Below are 16,535 nucleotides of genomic sequence, written 5' to 3'. Positions count from 1 at the left end.
AGAAAGCCTTTAATGAATCAGGTCTTAAGTCTGATTTCTTTTTTTCTCATATCTTTCTATATTACTGTTTCTTTTTTTTTGTTTGTTTGTTTCTTTCCTTTATGTTATTGCATGATAGTCATGTTTTTACAGAATAGTACTAAGGTGCATACTGGCATATATGTGCATATGTGCAACGAGTGCACAAACGTTAATGTGTAGATTATAGAACTGTCCTTATACCCCCACATTCTATGTATGGTACTTAGATTTACATGCCCTAATTCAGGTGCGATCCTGAGTTGCACGTAAACTAAATTAGCTAATGAGCCATTAAAACGCAATCATTGGCTGCTAACAATCAATTATTGGCGTAAATTGGTGCTAATTTAGAGTTGCGTGTACAACTATGTATGTATGATTCTATAAAGAACATAAGAATTGCCATACTGGGAAAGACTGAAGGTCCATCAAGCCCAGTATCCTGTTTCCAACAGTGGCCAACCCAGGTCCCAAGTACCTAGTTAGCTCCCAAATACCAAAACAGATTCTATGGTGCATATCCTAGAAATAAGCAGTGGATTTCGCCAAGCCATCTCAATAATGGCAAATGGACTTCTCTTTTAGGAAATTATCCAAACCTTTTTTAAACCCAGCCAAGCTAACTGAGTTCACCACATTCTCCGGCAATGAATTCCAGTTTAATTACACATTGTGTGAAGAAATACTCCCATGCACAAACCAAAAGGCAGCCATGGGACGCTAATGCACATTCCCAAAAGTTACACCCAGTGTTATAGAATTGGTGGAATGTGTGCCCAACTTGCGTGCCAGGATTTGAACCTAGTTTTAATAGCTGCAAATCCTGGCATCTAATTTTAGTCATGTGAATCAGTGCTCAGCACAATTCTATAAAGGGTGCTCATCCTGGAGTATTTATAGAATAGCCCTGAGTGCTAATTTTTCCTGGCACTCAAATTTGTACAGCTTACTGAATCTGATCCATAGTGTATTCTTGAAAATGAACTTTTATTTGTTAGGTACTCTTAGTGGCATAGTCAGGGGAGGGTCGGACTTCCCCGGGTGCTGTCATAGTTGGGGCAAGGCATCTCTTCTCGTATCCACCCCCTGTTCCTTCCCCACCTGTCCCACACCTCACATGTGCCGTCTCTCCCCCCTGTATCGCTAACTCTTCATGGCTTGAGTAACATCACCAACCTTCTGCTCTCGCTGGCCTCGATCCTCTTTCTGAAGTCATTTCCTAGTCATGGGACCAGGAAATGATGTCAGAAGGAAAGCCACGGCTGGTGCAGGCAGCAGGTTGCTGATGCTGCTTGCACCGACGAAGTTAAAGAAGTATGGAGGGGAGGGGGGGAAGCGGGTGGGGGGACACCACCGCCCCGGGCACCACCCATCCTCACTACGCCACTGTTGTGTTATACGTGTTTGCCATTTTTGTTTTGATGATCGTGATGATCGTTATGTATTTTGCGAATTGTCTTGAATGTCTGGTTCGGTTTCGGAAGATGATATAGAAGTCTAAGTATAAAAATAAGTTCACCTATGTGGGGAATAAGGAGGCAAGCAAAGAAAGAGGGGATGCAGTATGCAGACAGAGGTGGTAAAGGGAGTTGAGCAGAATAGTGTTGGAGATAGGCGGAGTGCCTTGTTAAAACTATGGTGAAAGCTGCAGAGATCTAAAGCTCTGCCGAGGAGAAGCAGTGACCCTGTAAAGTCGCTACAAGTCACAGTGACTGAAGCCACACTGAGAGGAAGCAGCACTCACATTAAAAACTATGAAGTGGATATTCAAAGACCTTCATATCATACGCTACTCATTGGAGGAGGGGAGGATATCTTAAAGCTGAACAGGCAGCCAGGCGTGTTCGCGGCAGGCAAGCAGGCTCATTTGGGGCTGCAGAAGATGGGGCTGACAGATTAGAAAGCAGGGCAGCAGAAGGCAAGGCAGTTGCAAAGGGCTTCAGCGATTGGTCCTGAGCAGTCGCTTTTTGTGAGTCCAGTCAGATCGAAAAAAAGTTTAGTGAATCGCGTCCCTGCCTACTTTGCATGCAGTTCCCCTCATTTGCACGCGTGCACCGGAAGCGGATCGCTACACAGGTTAGTGAATACTGCAGGAGGGAAATCTGGTCGCTAAGGGCTCGCAAACCGATCAGTACACGATCGGTTTGCTTAGTGAATCTAGCCCAAAGATCTTGGGTTTTTACATACCAAAATATTATATTGCTTTGTCACCTTCTTATCACCCTTCCGCATCTCTCTGTCTCTCATCCACCCACCCCTTCCCTCTTCCTGGGAGAATGCCATGGGAATGCTTTCATGTTTCACTTATATATACTCATATTTGTCAACATTTGCTTATTTTTGATCTGAAGAAGGGTTACTTTCAAAAGCTAACTTAAAAAAATGCATTAAACCCCCGTTTTACAAAACCACAAAAGTGGCTTTTAGTACAGGCTGGCGTGCTGAATGCTCTGAGTTGCTGAGCATCGGGAGTAGCACAAAACCGCTTTCACGATTTTGTAAAAGGGGGAGGGGTATGGGGGTAAGTTAGTCTAATAAAAAAGGTATTGTCTTATTTCTTTAAAACAATTCATGAAATGGAATGAAAAGAATTATTTTTTCATATTTAAAAAGTCAATATTTTTTCACCATTGTTTTCTTTATGGGGAAAATAGCAAATGCTAAATTTCTGATGGAATCAAATCTAGATAGATGAATTTATGCAAAATGCCCTGCACTGGCAAACTAATCACTGTAAGGATTTTGAGGCCCTTTTACTAAAACGCACTAAAAGGTTGGCGTATCCTTGACGTAGGTCTTTCCTGTTTGCCGAGGCCACTTTTAACGCAGTAGTAAAATAGCCCCATTTTCCATTTTTCCTATTATTGGCCTTATGCTAATTTATTTCCCCATTATTATTACTACTTATCTCAGTGCGTGAGCCCCTATAGACACTTCTTTTGTAGGCGCTAAGGGTTCCCACCCTAACTACATAATAATCGGTTGGTATGCTAACCAACGAGCACAGAAGACACCTGCTTTTAGTCCCTGTCCCATCCCCAGTGCTAAAAAAATAAAATCTATTCTTTAAGAACATAAAGAATAGCCTTACTGGGTCAGACCAATGGTCCTTTAAGCCCAATAGCCCGTCCTCACGGTGGCCAATACAGGTCACCTGGCCAAAACCCAAGGAGTAGCAATATTCCATGCTACCGAACCAGGGCAAGCAGCGGCTTCCCCCGTGTCTTTCGCAATAACAGACTATGGACTTTTCCTCCAGGAACTTGTCCAAACCTTTCTTAAAACCAGCTATGCTATCCGCTCTTACCACATCCTCTGGCAACGCATTCCAGAGCTTAACTATTCTCTGAGTGAAAAAAAATTTCTTCCTATTGGTTTTAAAAATATTTCCCCGCAACTTCATCAAGTGTCCCCCTAGTCTTTGTAATTTTTGATGGAGTGAAAAATCGATCCACTAGTACCCGTGCATGGAAGGTATGCAATGTTCCCCAAACTACCGCAGGATGCCTGTGAGAACCCCAAGGCAGTGCTTTTTATCTTGCAGTAAGCATACGTTAGCACTTATCACAGCTTAGTAAAAAAAAAAAAAAACCTTTATTTTTTTAACATATTTATTAGATTTATAATACGCTGCCTAATATTATGCTCCTGGGTGGCTATTCAGGAAGTAGAGAAAATTGGACATAGAAGTGAAACAGATTGCGGCTGCAAAGAATGTGTGCTACCAGCAGCCCCTCCCCCCTCTGAAGTCTTCTGATGACTTGGAATGATAAGCGACTTTACAGGGGATTAAGACAAGCACAGTTAGGATCATATTAGTGCGTATGAGATTTATCTTATCACAATACTCTTCTGCACATATTCGGTATTTTAACAAACAGATTTCTCAGTGCAAGCTAGACAAAATATTCATGAATATAGTAACATTTCTTGCAGTACTGACTCTCTCTCTACAGCAAGAAAACAGACATATTTTCTTAACTAGAGGACTACAGGTGGTATATCACCAAAATTGGCAAAACCTACAAAGCTGAAAAAAAAAAACCCAAGATTTTTTTTTATCGTGTTCACAATACAAGAAAGGTTTCAAGGACAATGAGTTCATGAAATACAGGCTCTCTTATTTTTCTTTGTTAATCTACCAGTCATTCAGCCGGCAGCAGTTAGCAATTTTTTTAAACACTGGCCACTGTGGACAGAATTCGGCCTGATATTCTGTGCCAGGCTGCGACTTGGCACCAGCAATGATTACTGGAATATGAATGGCCCAGACTGTACCACCCTTACTTATTTGGATAACAGCCAATATTCAACCAGGAACCATGTAAGACACTTATGTGGGTCCCAGCTGAATATTGTCCGGGACCCGCATAAGGCAAAATGCCATTCCCAACCCCTCTGGATTCAAAGCTTCCCTCCCCTCTCTCAAACCCAGAAGTTCCTCTACAATCACAAAATCTACCACTTTCCACACACACCCTGGTCCTCTCTAGAATCACCCATCACCCCCAGCCCTTTCTAGAGAGGCTGGAGCAGTCCTCTTTCTGATCCTGCCTTTTCAGCTCCAGGTTTGAAAGTGGTGGTGCCCCTAGCAATAGTCTTGCAGTACTACATGCTAGGGGTACTGACGCCTGGTTGTAGTACTGCAAGACTATCACTAGGGGCACCACCAAAGCTGAAGCGGAAGGTATGAAAAAGAAACTATTTTAGCTTCTCTCACTAGACACCAGGATCTACTCTGAGTAAGTACTGAAGATACAGGGGATTCTGGGGAAGTCTGAGAGGGAGTGGCGAGGGGTGTATTTGGGATTGTGGTTGGAGGGGGGTATTTCAGATTGAAGAGAGGTTTTCAGGGGAGAGGTCATGGATCAATGGTTGATGCTAAGGGGATCAGAATGAGGGTGATCATTCCAACTATAATTTTCTTCAGGGTGTGATAGCTTATAGGAGAGTTATACAAACTAAAGATCAGTATAATGTTATTTTAATGGGCCAGTATGAATTATTTAACGGGCCTGTATGAAGATAACAATTACTGTAATTTTTTATTATAACTATAAAAATCCATATTGCCAACCCTGTCCTGGAGGACCACCAGCCAGTCCGGTTTTCAGGATAGCCCTAATGAATATGCATGGCGCAGATTTGAATGCCTGTCACCTCCATTATATGCAAATTGATGTGATGTTGACGCTCCTGAGGGGTCCAGAGTCCCTGGGTGCGTAGATCTCCCAGGTGAGCTCCCCACGCATAGGGGGAGGCATCCGTGGTTATGATCATGGAGTGAGGGGGTAGATGGAAGAGTAGACCCCTGGAAAGATTGGAGTAGTTCAACCACCATTGAAGAGATTGCTGAAGAGACGATGTCACAGAGAAGGGATGAGAAAGAGGATCCGTGGTCTGTGACCATTGGTTGGCAAGAGTCCATTGAGGTGTCCTGAGGTGGAGTCGCGCCAGAGGAAGCACATGGACCGTCGAGGCCATGTGGCCCAGGAGGACCATCATCTGTCGGGCAGGAATGGAGTGATGACGGAGCACCTGACGACAGAGGTGGAGCAGGGTCCGTTGACGGTCGGAGGGGAGAAACGCCCTCATTAGTGTGGTGTTGAGAACTGCTCCAATGAACTGAAGTCGCTGTGTGGGAAGCAGATGCGACTTGGGGTAGTTGATCTCGAACCCCAGGAGATGGAGGAAAGAGATGGTCTGATGAGTGGCTTGTAGCACAAATGGAGACGTAGGTGCTTTCACCAACCAATCGTCCAAGTAGGGGAACACCTGGAGGTTGTGAGACCTGAGGAAGGCCGCCACCACAATAAGGCACTTGGTGAACACCCTGGGCGATGAAGCGAGGCCAAAAGGTAGCACTTTGTACTGATAGTGACGGTGCTGTATCTGAAACCGTAGGTAGCAACGTGAAGTCGGATTGATTGGGATGTGAGTGTAGGCCTCTTTGAGGTCCAGGGAACATAGCCAGTCGTGTTGAGAGAGAAGAGGGTAAAGCGTGGCAAGGGAGAGCATTCTGAACTTCTCCTTGACCAGACACTTGTTGAGGTCCCTGAGATCGAGGATGGGACGAAGGTCTCCTGTCTTCTTGGGAACCAGGAAGTAGCGGGAGTAGAATCCCTGACCCCTTTGGTCCGGAGGCACCTCTTCGATGGCATTGAGAAGAAGGAGGGATTGGACCTCCCTCAGGAGGAGGGGGGTTTGGGAGGAGTGAGAAGCAGACTCTACGGGAGGATTGTCTGGGGGAAGAGTCTGGAAGTTGAGAGAGTAGCCGTGGCGAATGATGTTGAGGACCCATTGGTCTGATGTGATGACCTCCCAACGGCTGAGGAAGATTTGGAGGCGACCTCCGATAGGCTGAGGAAGAGTCAATAATGATGGGAGACTGGCTATGCCCTGGAGGAAAAAGTCAAAAGGGCTGAGATGGTTTGGACGGAGGGAGAGGCTTGGCAGGTTGGTGAGACTGTGAGCGAGCCTGAGATTGATGCTGTTGACGAGGTCGGCGGGGCTGCTGTTGAGGCGGGTTGAGAGGTCTGGCCGAGAACCTGCGCTGGTATGAAGACTGCTGTCTGTAGGTGCGAGCAGGTGGAGTCTTCTTTTTAGGTTTAATCAGAGTGTCCCACCTGGTCTCATGTGCTGAGAGTTTCTGGGTTGTTGAGTCCAGGGACTCTCCGAAGAGTTCATCACCCAGACAAGGTGCGTTAGCCAGGCGGTCCTGGTGGTTAATGTCCAGGTCAGAGACTCTCAGCCATGCCAAACGTCGCATGGCCACCGCCATGGCAGATGCGCGAGAGGTCTGCTCAAATGAGTCGTAGATGGAGCGAACCATGAATTTCCTGAGTTGGAGGAGGCTGGAAATATGTTGCTGGAAAAGAGGGACCTTACGTTCAGGAAGGTATTTCTGTAAGGAGGAGAGCTGTTGCACCAGATGCTTCATGTAGAAGGAGAAGTGGAAGGTGTAGTTGTTGGCTCTATTGGCTAACATGGCATTTTGGAAAAGGCGCTTACCAAATTTATCCATGGTCTTTCCCTCTCTGCCAGGAGGGGTGGAGGCATATACACTGGAACCCTGAGATTTTTTCAAAGTAGATTCCACCAGGAGGGACTCGTGGGGCAATTGAGGTTTATCAAACCCTGGGATTGGAATAACCCGGTACAAGCTATCCAATTTACGAGGGGCTCCAGGAACCGTGAGGGGAGCTTCCCAGTTTTTATAGAAAGTTTCCCGTAAGATGTCGTGGATGGGCAACTTCAGAAATTCTTTGGGAGGTTGCTCAAAGTCTAGGGCATCGAGGAAAGCCTGAGACTTTTTAGAGTCGGACTCTAAGGGAATGGAAAGAGCTGCTGACATCTCCCTAAGGAATTTGGAGAAAGAGGATTGCTCTGGTTTGGAGACGGTGTCGGTCATGGAGGGTTCTTCGTCGGTTGACGAAGCGTCCTCCTCGGTACCGTGAGGGGAGTCTTCCCACAAATCTGGGTCCCTAACGTCGGGGTGCGTACATTTGGACATCGGTGTGGAGGGCTCAGCATGGCGGGTCTTTGAAATAGATTTGCCTGAGCGCACCGAGGCGGTACCGGGTGAGGAAGACCGATGTCGTTCCTGGGACCGGACAGGGTCGGCAGCATCACGGGTATGTACTGTAGGTGTTTCTGCCAAGAGCACCGGCATGGAAGTATTAATCGGTACGGAGGGGGTCGACACCAATGGGACAGTGTGAGGCTCGGACCTGTCCCGTACCGGAAGGTGCGGTGCCAGCAACGCCGGCAACAGTTGTTGGAGCTGTTGTTGCAGCTGTTCCTGTAACTGTGTTTGGAGTATGGCCGCGATGCGGTCGTCCAGGGGAGGCACCGGTACCGCTTTTCGGTACCATAGGTGCCGCTCTACGCTCCGGTGATGAGGAGGCCGATGATGAGGCACTCACCGAGATCAGAGCGGAGCGTTTGCGGGGCCGGTGCGGTGCCGGGAGGGCCGGTGTCGCAACCGTGGCAGGAGGGCGCTCAAGGGAAGTGGGAGGCTTCTTAGCCGGCTTACCTGGGCCCAACGACCCCGAGGAAGAGTCCGGTGGTGTTGATGTCGTCGGTGCCGACTTTTGTGGTGCCGTCGACGTCGCAGCCGGTTCCATGGCAGATCCGGTACCAAACAAAATATTTTGCTGGATCTGCCGATTTTTCAAAGTACGCTTTTTAAGCGTAGCACAGCGGGTGCAAGTGTCAGCCCGATGCTCTGGACCCAAGCACTGGAGGCACCAATTGTGTGGGTCGGTGAGGGAGATCGGGCGTGCACACCGCTGGCACTTCTTAAAACCCGGTTGAGGGGGCATGAATGGAAACACGGCCTCCGCAAAATCGAACCCGGAGGCCTGTATGGTGGCAACAGGCCCCGCCGGGGCTGGCCTGAAAAAATAAGGAAAACTCGACGAGTTTTTTTTTTGAAAACAAAAATAAAGGGAATCCGATAAGAAAAAAGGAAAAAAAGTGAAAAAATACGCGAGCGGGAAGGCAAAAATTAGTTTTTCAACGGCCGTTGAAAACACATGCGTCTTCTTCGCTCCGCGGAAACGAAGAAACTGGGGACCACGCTCTCCTCCGTCGGGCGGGAAGGCACTCGCGCATGCGCGGTGCGGCCAACTAGAACTTTCTAGTTAAAAAGGTCCGTACCGGGGCTCCGTCGGTGACGTCACCCATGCGTTAAGAATATGCTGCCTGCTTGTCCTGGGATAATCTGCAAACAGCCCTGATGATGTGGATTGCATGAGGAAGGACATAGAGAAGCTTGAAAAATGGTTCGAAATTTGGCAGCTAAGATTCAATGCTAAGAAATGAAAGGTCATGCATTTGGGCTGCCAAACCCCAAGGGAACAGTACAGTTTAGGGGGGGGGTAAACCTTTGTGCACAAAAGAGGAGTGGGACATGGGTGTGATAGAATGTGATGATCTTAAGGTGGCCAAACAGGTTGAAAATGCAAAGAGAAAAGCTAAAAAGGATACTTGATTGCAAAGAGAGAGGAATGATCAGTAGGAAAAATGAACTACTGATGTTCCTGTACAAGATTCTGAGATTTCATTTAGAATATTGTGCACAAAAAGATAAAACAGGATGGAGTCAGTCCAGAGGAAAGCTACTAAAATGGTCAGTGGTCTTTGTCATAAGGTGTACAGTGACAGACCTAAAGATTTTAATATGTATACTTTGGAGGAAATATCTGTGTTTAAATATCTGTGTGAAAACCAAAAAAACTCTGTGGAGTGACGATGTTCCTAAATGGACTTTATTTGAAAGTGTCAAAGTTCCAAAGGTACACTGAAATCATCCACATAAAAATAAATCATCCACATAAAAATAAATCATCCACATAAGAGCCTTAAAGGACCTAGTCCGCTAGGGATACAGGACCCAACATGGTCCGCGTTTCGACAAAAAGTCTTCTTCAGGGGTCCCTGGGGGTCCTATAAAGGTGAGTATGTGGGAAACAATTGTGTGGTGAACCGGAAGTGAGACACTGCTTGCATTTGCAAATGTGTGGATGATTTACTTTTATGTGGATGGAATTATTTTATGTGGATGATTTTAGTGTACCTTTGGAATTTTGATACTTTCAAATAAAGTCCATTTGGGAACATCGTCACTCCACAGAGTTTTTTTGGTTTTCTCTGGATTTTCTTCTTTGTGGATATTTTGGGGTCAATTCCTTTTGTTTTTTGCTTGTTCCTTTAAATATCTGTGTGTCATAAATGCGCATAAGGCAAATCTCTTTCATGTGAAAGGAAACTCTGAAAAGAGGGAGCATAGGATGAAGGAGAAAGGGGAAAGATTCCGAAGTAACCTCAGAAAAATACTTTTTCATGGAAATCTTGGTGAATGCTTGGAACAGCCTCCCAGTGGAGATGATGGAAACAACGCTGCATCTCTAAGAGATAGAAAGAGGTAGCAGATGGCATGGTTAGATACGGTCTTTATCTGCCTTCATTTTTCTCTCTTTCTAATCTCTCTCTTAGTGAAATTCATCCTAATTTTCAAAGAGGCTAACTTAGCAGCATAATTCTGAAAGTTAGAAGGAGAAATTAGGTTCTTACCTGCTAATTTACTTTCTTTTAGCTTCTCCAGACCAGTAGAGGTTAACTTTACGAATGGGTATATATCTAATCATGACCAGCAGGTGGAGACTGAAAACAAAACTTTGGGACAGTATATCCTAGCCCCTCCTCTCTATTTCCCTCAGTCTGCCGAATAGCCAAGCAGAACCAAGAACTGGAAAACAACAGAGAGAAAAAACAATACTCCGAAAGGAGTAACAAATAACATACCCAAAAATGCTGTTGGAAAATGCAGAGGAGAAATTCCCGAAGGAAGAAGGTCCCCACAGCTCGCCAGCTAAGCCAGCCGAGCCACAGCCGCTGTTCTTCAATTCTCCCCGGCCCTAGAAAAATACTAGAACCCGCAGCAAAAACCAAAAACTGCCCGCGCAACAGCCCCAACAACAACAACAACAGACAGGGTGGGGACCTCTACTGGTCTGGAGAAGCTAAAAGAAAGTAAATTAGCAGGTAAGAACCTAATTTCTCCTTCTTTAGCACTCTCCAGACCAGTAGAGGTTAACTTTACGAATGGGACGTACCAAAGCAGTCCCTCTCACGGGCGGGACCCCCGAAGGGCCGATACCAGAACACGCTCACCGAACACCGCGTCCCGACGCGCCTGAACATCTACCCGATAATGCCGAACAAATGAATGCAAGGAGGACCAAACCGCAGCCTTACAAATATCCACCGGAGGCACGAGCGACGACTCAGCCCAAGAAGCCGCCTGACCCCTAGTGGAATGAGCCTTGAGAAACTCCGGAACCGGCTTCTGACTCAGAAGATAAGCGGAAGCAATCATCTCCTTGATCCAGCGCGCAATAGTAGCCTTAGAAGCGCCAGCCCCCCGACGAGGACCCGCCAGAAGCACAAAGAGATGATCGGAGCTCCGAAAATCCCGGGTCCGCTGCACATAAGCATGGAGAACCCGACCGACATCCAACTTGCGCAGCTGTCGTTGCTCAGAAGAACCCTCCCGACTACCCAAGACCGGGAGGACCACCGATTGATTGACATGAAAAGGAGAAACTACCTTCGGCAGAAAGGAAGGAACAGGCCGCAAAACAACCCGCTCCTTCGAAAACTCCAGGAAGGGAGCCCTACAAGAGAAAGCCTGTAGCTCAGACACCCGTCTAGCGGAAGTAATGGCCACCAAAAAGACCGACTTCAGCGTAAGGTCCTTCAACGAACAGCCATCCAACAGCTCGAAAGGAGGGCGCACTAGAACAGAGAGAACCAGATTGAGATCCCAAGAGGGAATCGAGGGCCTTATGGGAGGCCTGATCAACTTGGCCGCCCTAAGAAAGCGAATCACATCAGGAATGGCTGACAAACGCTGACCTGTCACCAGCCCCCGAAAAGCCGACAGGGCCGCCAGATGAACCCGGAGAGAAGACCAGGCCAGTCCCCTATCCAGGCCATCCTGCAAAAACTCTAGAATGTTAGGCAGAGAAGCGCGAAAGGAGACCACTCCCCGCGCTCGGCACCATTCCTCAAAAAGACGCCAAACCCGTACATAAGCCCGAGAGGTAGAAAGCCTCCGGGACCCCAAAAGTGTAGAGATCACCTTGTCGGAATATCCCTTCTTACTCAGGCGGCCCCTTTCAAGAGCCAAGCCGTAAGACAAAAGGGAGACGGGTCGAACATGGGAATGGGACCCTGCGTCAGAAGATCGCACCCGAGAGGCAGAGGAAGAGGATCCGCCACCAGATGCCTCACCAGATCCGCATACCACGGACGACGAGGCCAATCCGGAGCCACCAAGACCACCAGCCCCGGATGGCGAACAATGCGAAGCAGTACTCTGCCCACTAATGGCCAAGGAGGGAACACATACAACAGCCCCTCCGTTGGCCACGGTTGGACCAGAGCATCCAGACCCTCGGCCAGACCGTCCCTGCGACGACTGAAGAAGCGGGGTACTTTGGCGTTGCCACTTGTCGCCATCAGATCCATCAGGGGCTGCCCCCAAGCACGCACTAGCAACTGAAACGCCTCGGCGCCGAGACACCACTCTCCCGGATCCAAGAAGTGACGACTGAGGAAGTCCGCCTGAACGTTTTCTACCCCGGCAATGTGAGAGGCCGAGAGGTCCAGAAGATGCGACTCCGCCCAAACCATGAGCCGAGCCGCCTCCTGCGCCACCAGAGTGCTCTTGGTGCCCCCCTGACGATTGACATAAGCCACCGCCGTGGCATTGTCCGACAGGACTCTGACCGACTTGCCCAACAAAAGGGAGTGGAAAGCCAACAGCGCCAGCCGGACCGCCCTGGTCTCCAACACGTTGATCGACCAGGAGGCCTCCTCCGTGGACCAGGTTCCCTGAGCTGAGTGACCCAGGCACTGGGCCCCCCAACCCAGGAGACTCGCATCCGTAAGGAGCACCGTCCACCGCGGAAGATCTAGACCCACCCCCTGAACCAGGTGAGGGGTCCGGAGCCACCAACGCAGACTGCAGCGCGCCAAGCCTCGCAGGGGAACTGGAACATCCATCCCGTGCCTCTGGGGAGACCACCTCCGGAGCAGAGCATACTGGAGAGGACGCATGTGGGCCCGCGCCCACCTCACCACGTCCAGGGACGCCGCCATCGACCCCAGGACCTGGAGGAAATCTCGCGCCCGAGGACACCGGGACGCCAAAAGCAGGCGAATCTGAGACTGCAATTTGCTCACCCGGGCCTCTGGGAGGAAGACCTTCCCCAAGGAGGTGTCGAACAGCACCCCGAGGTACTCCAGACGCTGAGCCGGAACCAACCGACTCTTGGAAAGGTTGACCACCCAGCCCAGCGACCGGAGAAACTCCACCACCCGAGCCGTAACCCGGGAGCTTTCCTGCAACGACTTGGCCCGAATTAACCAGTCGTCCAGGTAGGGGTGTACCAGGATGCCCCCCGACCGCAAGGCTGCCGCGACGACCACCATCACCTTGGTGAACGTCCGGGGAGCCGTGGCCAGCCCAAAGGGAAGCGCACAGAACTGATAGTGCCGACCCAAGATCGCAAAGCGCAGGAAACGCTGATGAGAGGCCCGAATAGGAACATGCAAGTAGGCCTCCGTCAGATCGAGAGAAGTGAGAAACTCCCCCGGCTGAACCGCCAGAATGACCGACCGCAGCGTTTCCATACGGAAAGAGGGAACCTTGAGAGCCCTGTTGACCCCTTTCAAATCGAGGATGGGCCGAAAAGTCCCCTCCTTCTTGGGCACCACAAAGTAAATGGAGTACCTGCCCGTGCCCCACTCCGGGGGGGGCACTGGAACTACTGCCCTGAGATCTAGCAAGCGCTGAAGGGTCTGGCGAAACGCCAGCGTCTTCCCAGGAGTCTGACATGGAGAAGCGAGGAAAAAATCCGGCAGAGAGCGGGCGAACTCCAGGGCATAACCGTCCCGCACCACCTCCAGGACCCACTGATCGGACGTGATCTCGGCCCATTTGGGAAAAAAGTCGCGCAGCCGGGCCCCCACCGGAACCAAGGGGGGCGCCGGCAAGGCGTCATTGTGCAGGACGGGAGGCGGGGGAACCGGCGGAGGGATTCCCTGCCCCCCGACGGGCCCCCCGAAAGGGCTGCATGCGCTGGAAGAACCGACCCCGGGAAAACCCCGGAGACTGGAAAGAAGCAGCCCCACGCCCAGGGCGATACTTGCGAAATTCCCGCAAACGCCCCCGGGCCGCACCACCCCGAGACGCCGGGCGGGCACGGTCCTCCGGCAAACGGGGAACTTTCGAGTCCGACAGAGTCTGAATTAACTTATCCAAGTCCTCTCCAAATAAAAACGACCCCCGAAAGGGAAATTTAGTAAGCTTAGCTTTGGACGCAGCATCCGCCGCCCAAGCGCGCAGCCACAACACACGCCTTGCGGCCACGCCAAAAGCCATGGACTTAGCCGAGATCCGCACCAAGTCATACAGAGCATCCGAGAGGAATGAGGCAGCCATCTCAATCTTCGCTACCTCCTGATCCACCAGAGACCAGTCGTCAGACTCTCGATCCAAGACCCGCTCCGCCCACCGAAACACGGCGCGAGCGACCAGTCCCCCACAAATAGCCGCCTGGACCCCAAAGGCAGAGACTTGAAAATTTTGCTTAAGGATGGTCTCCAATTTGCGCTCCTCAGAGTCCCGCAAGGCAGAACCGCCCTCAACAGGCACGGTATGCCGCTTGGAAATAGCCGAGACCACCGCATCCACGACTGGCGAAGCTAACGTAGCCCGATCCCCTTCAGGAATGGGATACAGGCGAGCCATGCTGCGCGCCAGCCGAAACGGCGTCTCCGGCGTTTTCCACTGCTCAAGAATAATATCCCGAATATCCTGATGCATAGGAAAAGAGCGGGAAACGGAACGGATCCCTCGTAACAGAGGGTCCCCCACACGCGGAGTCTCCGGCGGCGCGTCCTCAAAACGCAAAGCCGAAGAAACCTGTTGAATAAGGTCAGGCAGCTCATCTCTCTGAAAAAGGCGCACCACGGACGCCTCGTCACTGGAGAACGGGAAACCCGACAACCCGCCGCCAGCTACCGTCCCCTCCAGAGGGTCCTGGAATTCCTCAGAAGGGTCCAGGTCCTCCTCCAGACCGACACGTTCCTCCGACCACAAATCCTCGTCCCACGACACCCGCGGACGCTTGGACAAGAGAGGCGGCGGAGGGGACGTCACGTCAGACGAGAGAGGCAAAGCCGCAGGGAGCGCGGAGGAAACCCCACCCCCCGAGACCCCCTGGGCGCAACCGGGACCCCCAGCCGCCTGAAAATAGGCTTTGCATAATGAAAAGAAAAAATCAGGGGAAAAACCCCCCGAGGGTCCCAAGGGACTCCCTGCCACAGCAGGGGACCCAGCAGAAACCTGCCCCTGCTTAGCCAAAACAGGGGGAAGGTCACCTGAGGTGGAAGACAAAATGGAGGGGCCAGACAGAGAAGATGGCGTCTTTCCCGCCAAAACAGCTCCCTCCATAGCCTGCAGCGGCTGAGAGACCTGAATAGTCTCAGCCGCTAAAACAGGCAAGCCGGCATCAGCTGTCAAAATATCAGCTGAGAGGGAATCCTCTAAAACCCGACCGTCGGCGGCTCGGGGAATCCCTCCGTGGGCGGACGGAGAAGACCGGGCTGCTCCACCGTTCCCTGCCGACTCGCGAGGCACCATCGGCGGGGAGCTCTGGGCGCCTGCAGCCGCTGCCGATGGAGCTCCTCCACCGCACCGGCCTGAACACCGCTTGCACAGGCCGGCCGCGAGTGCCTCGCGTCTGGAGCACAATGAGCACTTTTTTCCTTTAGAAGTGCTCATTGCTCCATACGCGACCTAGCTGTAAAAAAGTGCCGGTTAGTTGAAAAAATACAGTAAAATACAGTTTTCTTAAAGGGATACAACCCTCCAGACCAGCACTACCTCAGGATTTTTTTTTTTTTTTTACAGAACAGACTCCACAGGCTCTCGAAGCAATATGCCTTGCTTGATTTAGGGGGCAAGGCTTACTGCTGAGGCTCCTCTAAAAAAATATGGGGAGGTGGAGGAAGTGGGGGGAGGGACCCCGCTCGTGACCCGCCGGGTTTGACACCCCCGAGGTCGGACGAACCCCCAAACAGAGTCCGTCCAAGCTCCGTCCGGCTAAAAACAGGGACAATAAACCCCTAAACAAATTCCAACAGCCCTACCAAGGGAGATGGGTACAGATCACTCAACACCTGCTGGAGACTGAAAGAAGACTGAGGGAAATAGAGAGGAGGGGCTAGGATATACTGTCCCAAAGTTTTGTTTTCAGTCTCCACCTGCTGGTCATGATTAGATATATACCCATTCGTAAAGTTAACCTCTACTGGTCTGGAGAGTGCTAAAGAAGCACAAATTCTTTGACTATTGAGCTCATCCTTTTTAATGCTACTTTCCAAATGTATGTACCGTATTTTTTGCTCCATAAGACGCACCTGACCTTAAGACACACCCTTATTTCCACCCACTTTTTGAGGGAATAAAAGTGCGTCTTATAGAGCGAAAAATACGGTATATCCCTAAGGTTTTCAGGAGACATCATGGAGGGCCTGAGCACTCCGATAGGGGTGTTTCTCTGGATCCATGAATGTCCATGCCTCAGACGGTGAGCTCCTTCGGTCCTGTGTTCAACTTGTTTTTAAAAAGAAACCCATATTGTTGTTACCTTACAATGTTTACTTGTTTCTCAGACTTAATCTGATACCACACAAACAGGACCATAATGTGACAGTCCACGATGTTACAAAGAGTTCAGCCTTTCAAGATGACCAAAATATGTAAGTCCACCATCAACTACAGGCACTGTATACAAATAAACTTTATGAATATTCACTGTGGGCACATGAAAACCAGACATTTCTGCAACCTTTGAAGGACAGAGTCTTGGAACCCCTAACTTAGATATCATAAAGACCAGGCAAGTCAATCCTTGTTTTCCAGCTCCTGTTCTAAA

At 50.0% G+C, this 16,535-nt stretch overlaps 1 protein-coding gene across 16 annotated transcripts in view; it reads right to left on the bottom strand.

Moving 5' to 3' along the window:
* Positions 1-16,535, bottom strand: part of OBSCN (obscurin, cytoskeletal calmodulin and titin-interacting RhoGEF) — a 762,040-nt gene that overhangs the window by 319,629 nt on the left and 425,876 nt on the right. The window lies entirely within an intron of this gene.

This window comes from Geotrypetes seraphini, chromosome 2, assembly GCF_902459505.1.
Source record: "Geotrypetes seraphini chromosome 2, aGeoSer1.1, whole genome shotgun sequence".
Lineage (NCBI taxonomy): Eukaryota > Metazoa > Chordata > Amphibia > Gymnophiona > Dermophiidae > Geotrypetes > Geotrypetes seraphini.
Note: the sequence above shows the minus strand (reverse complement) of the source record. Positions and strands in the feature narration are given on the sequence as shown.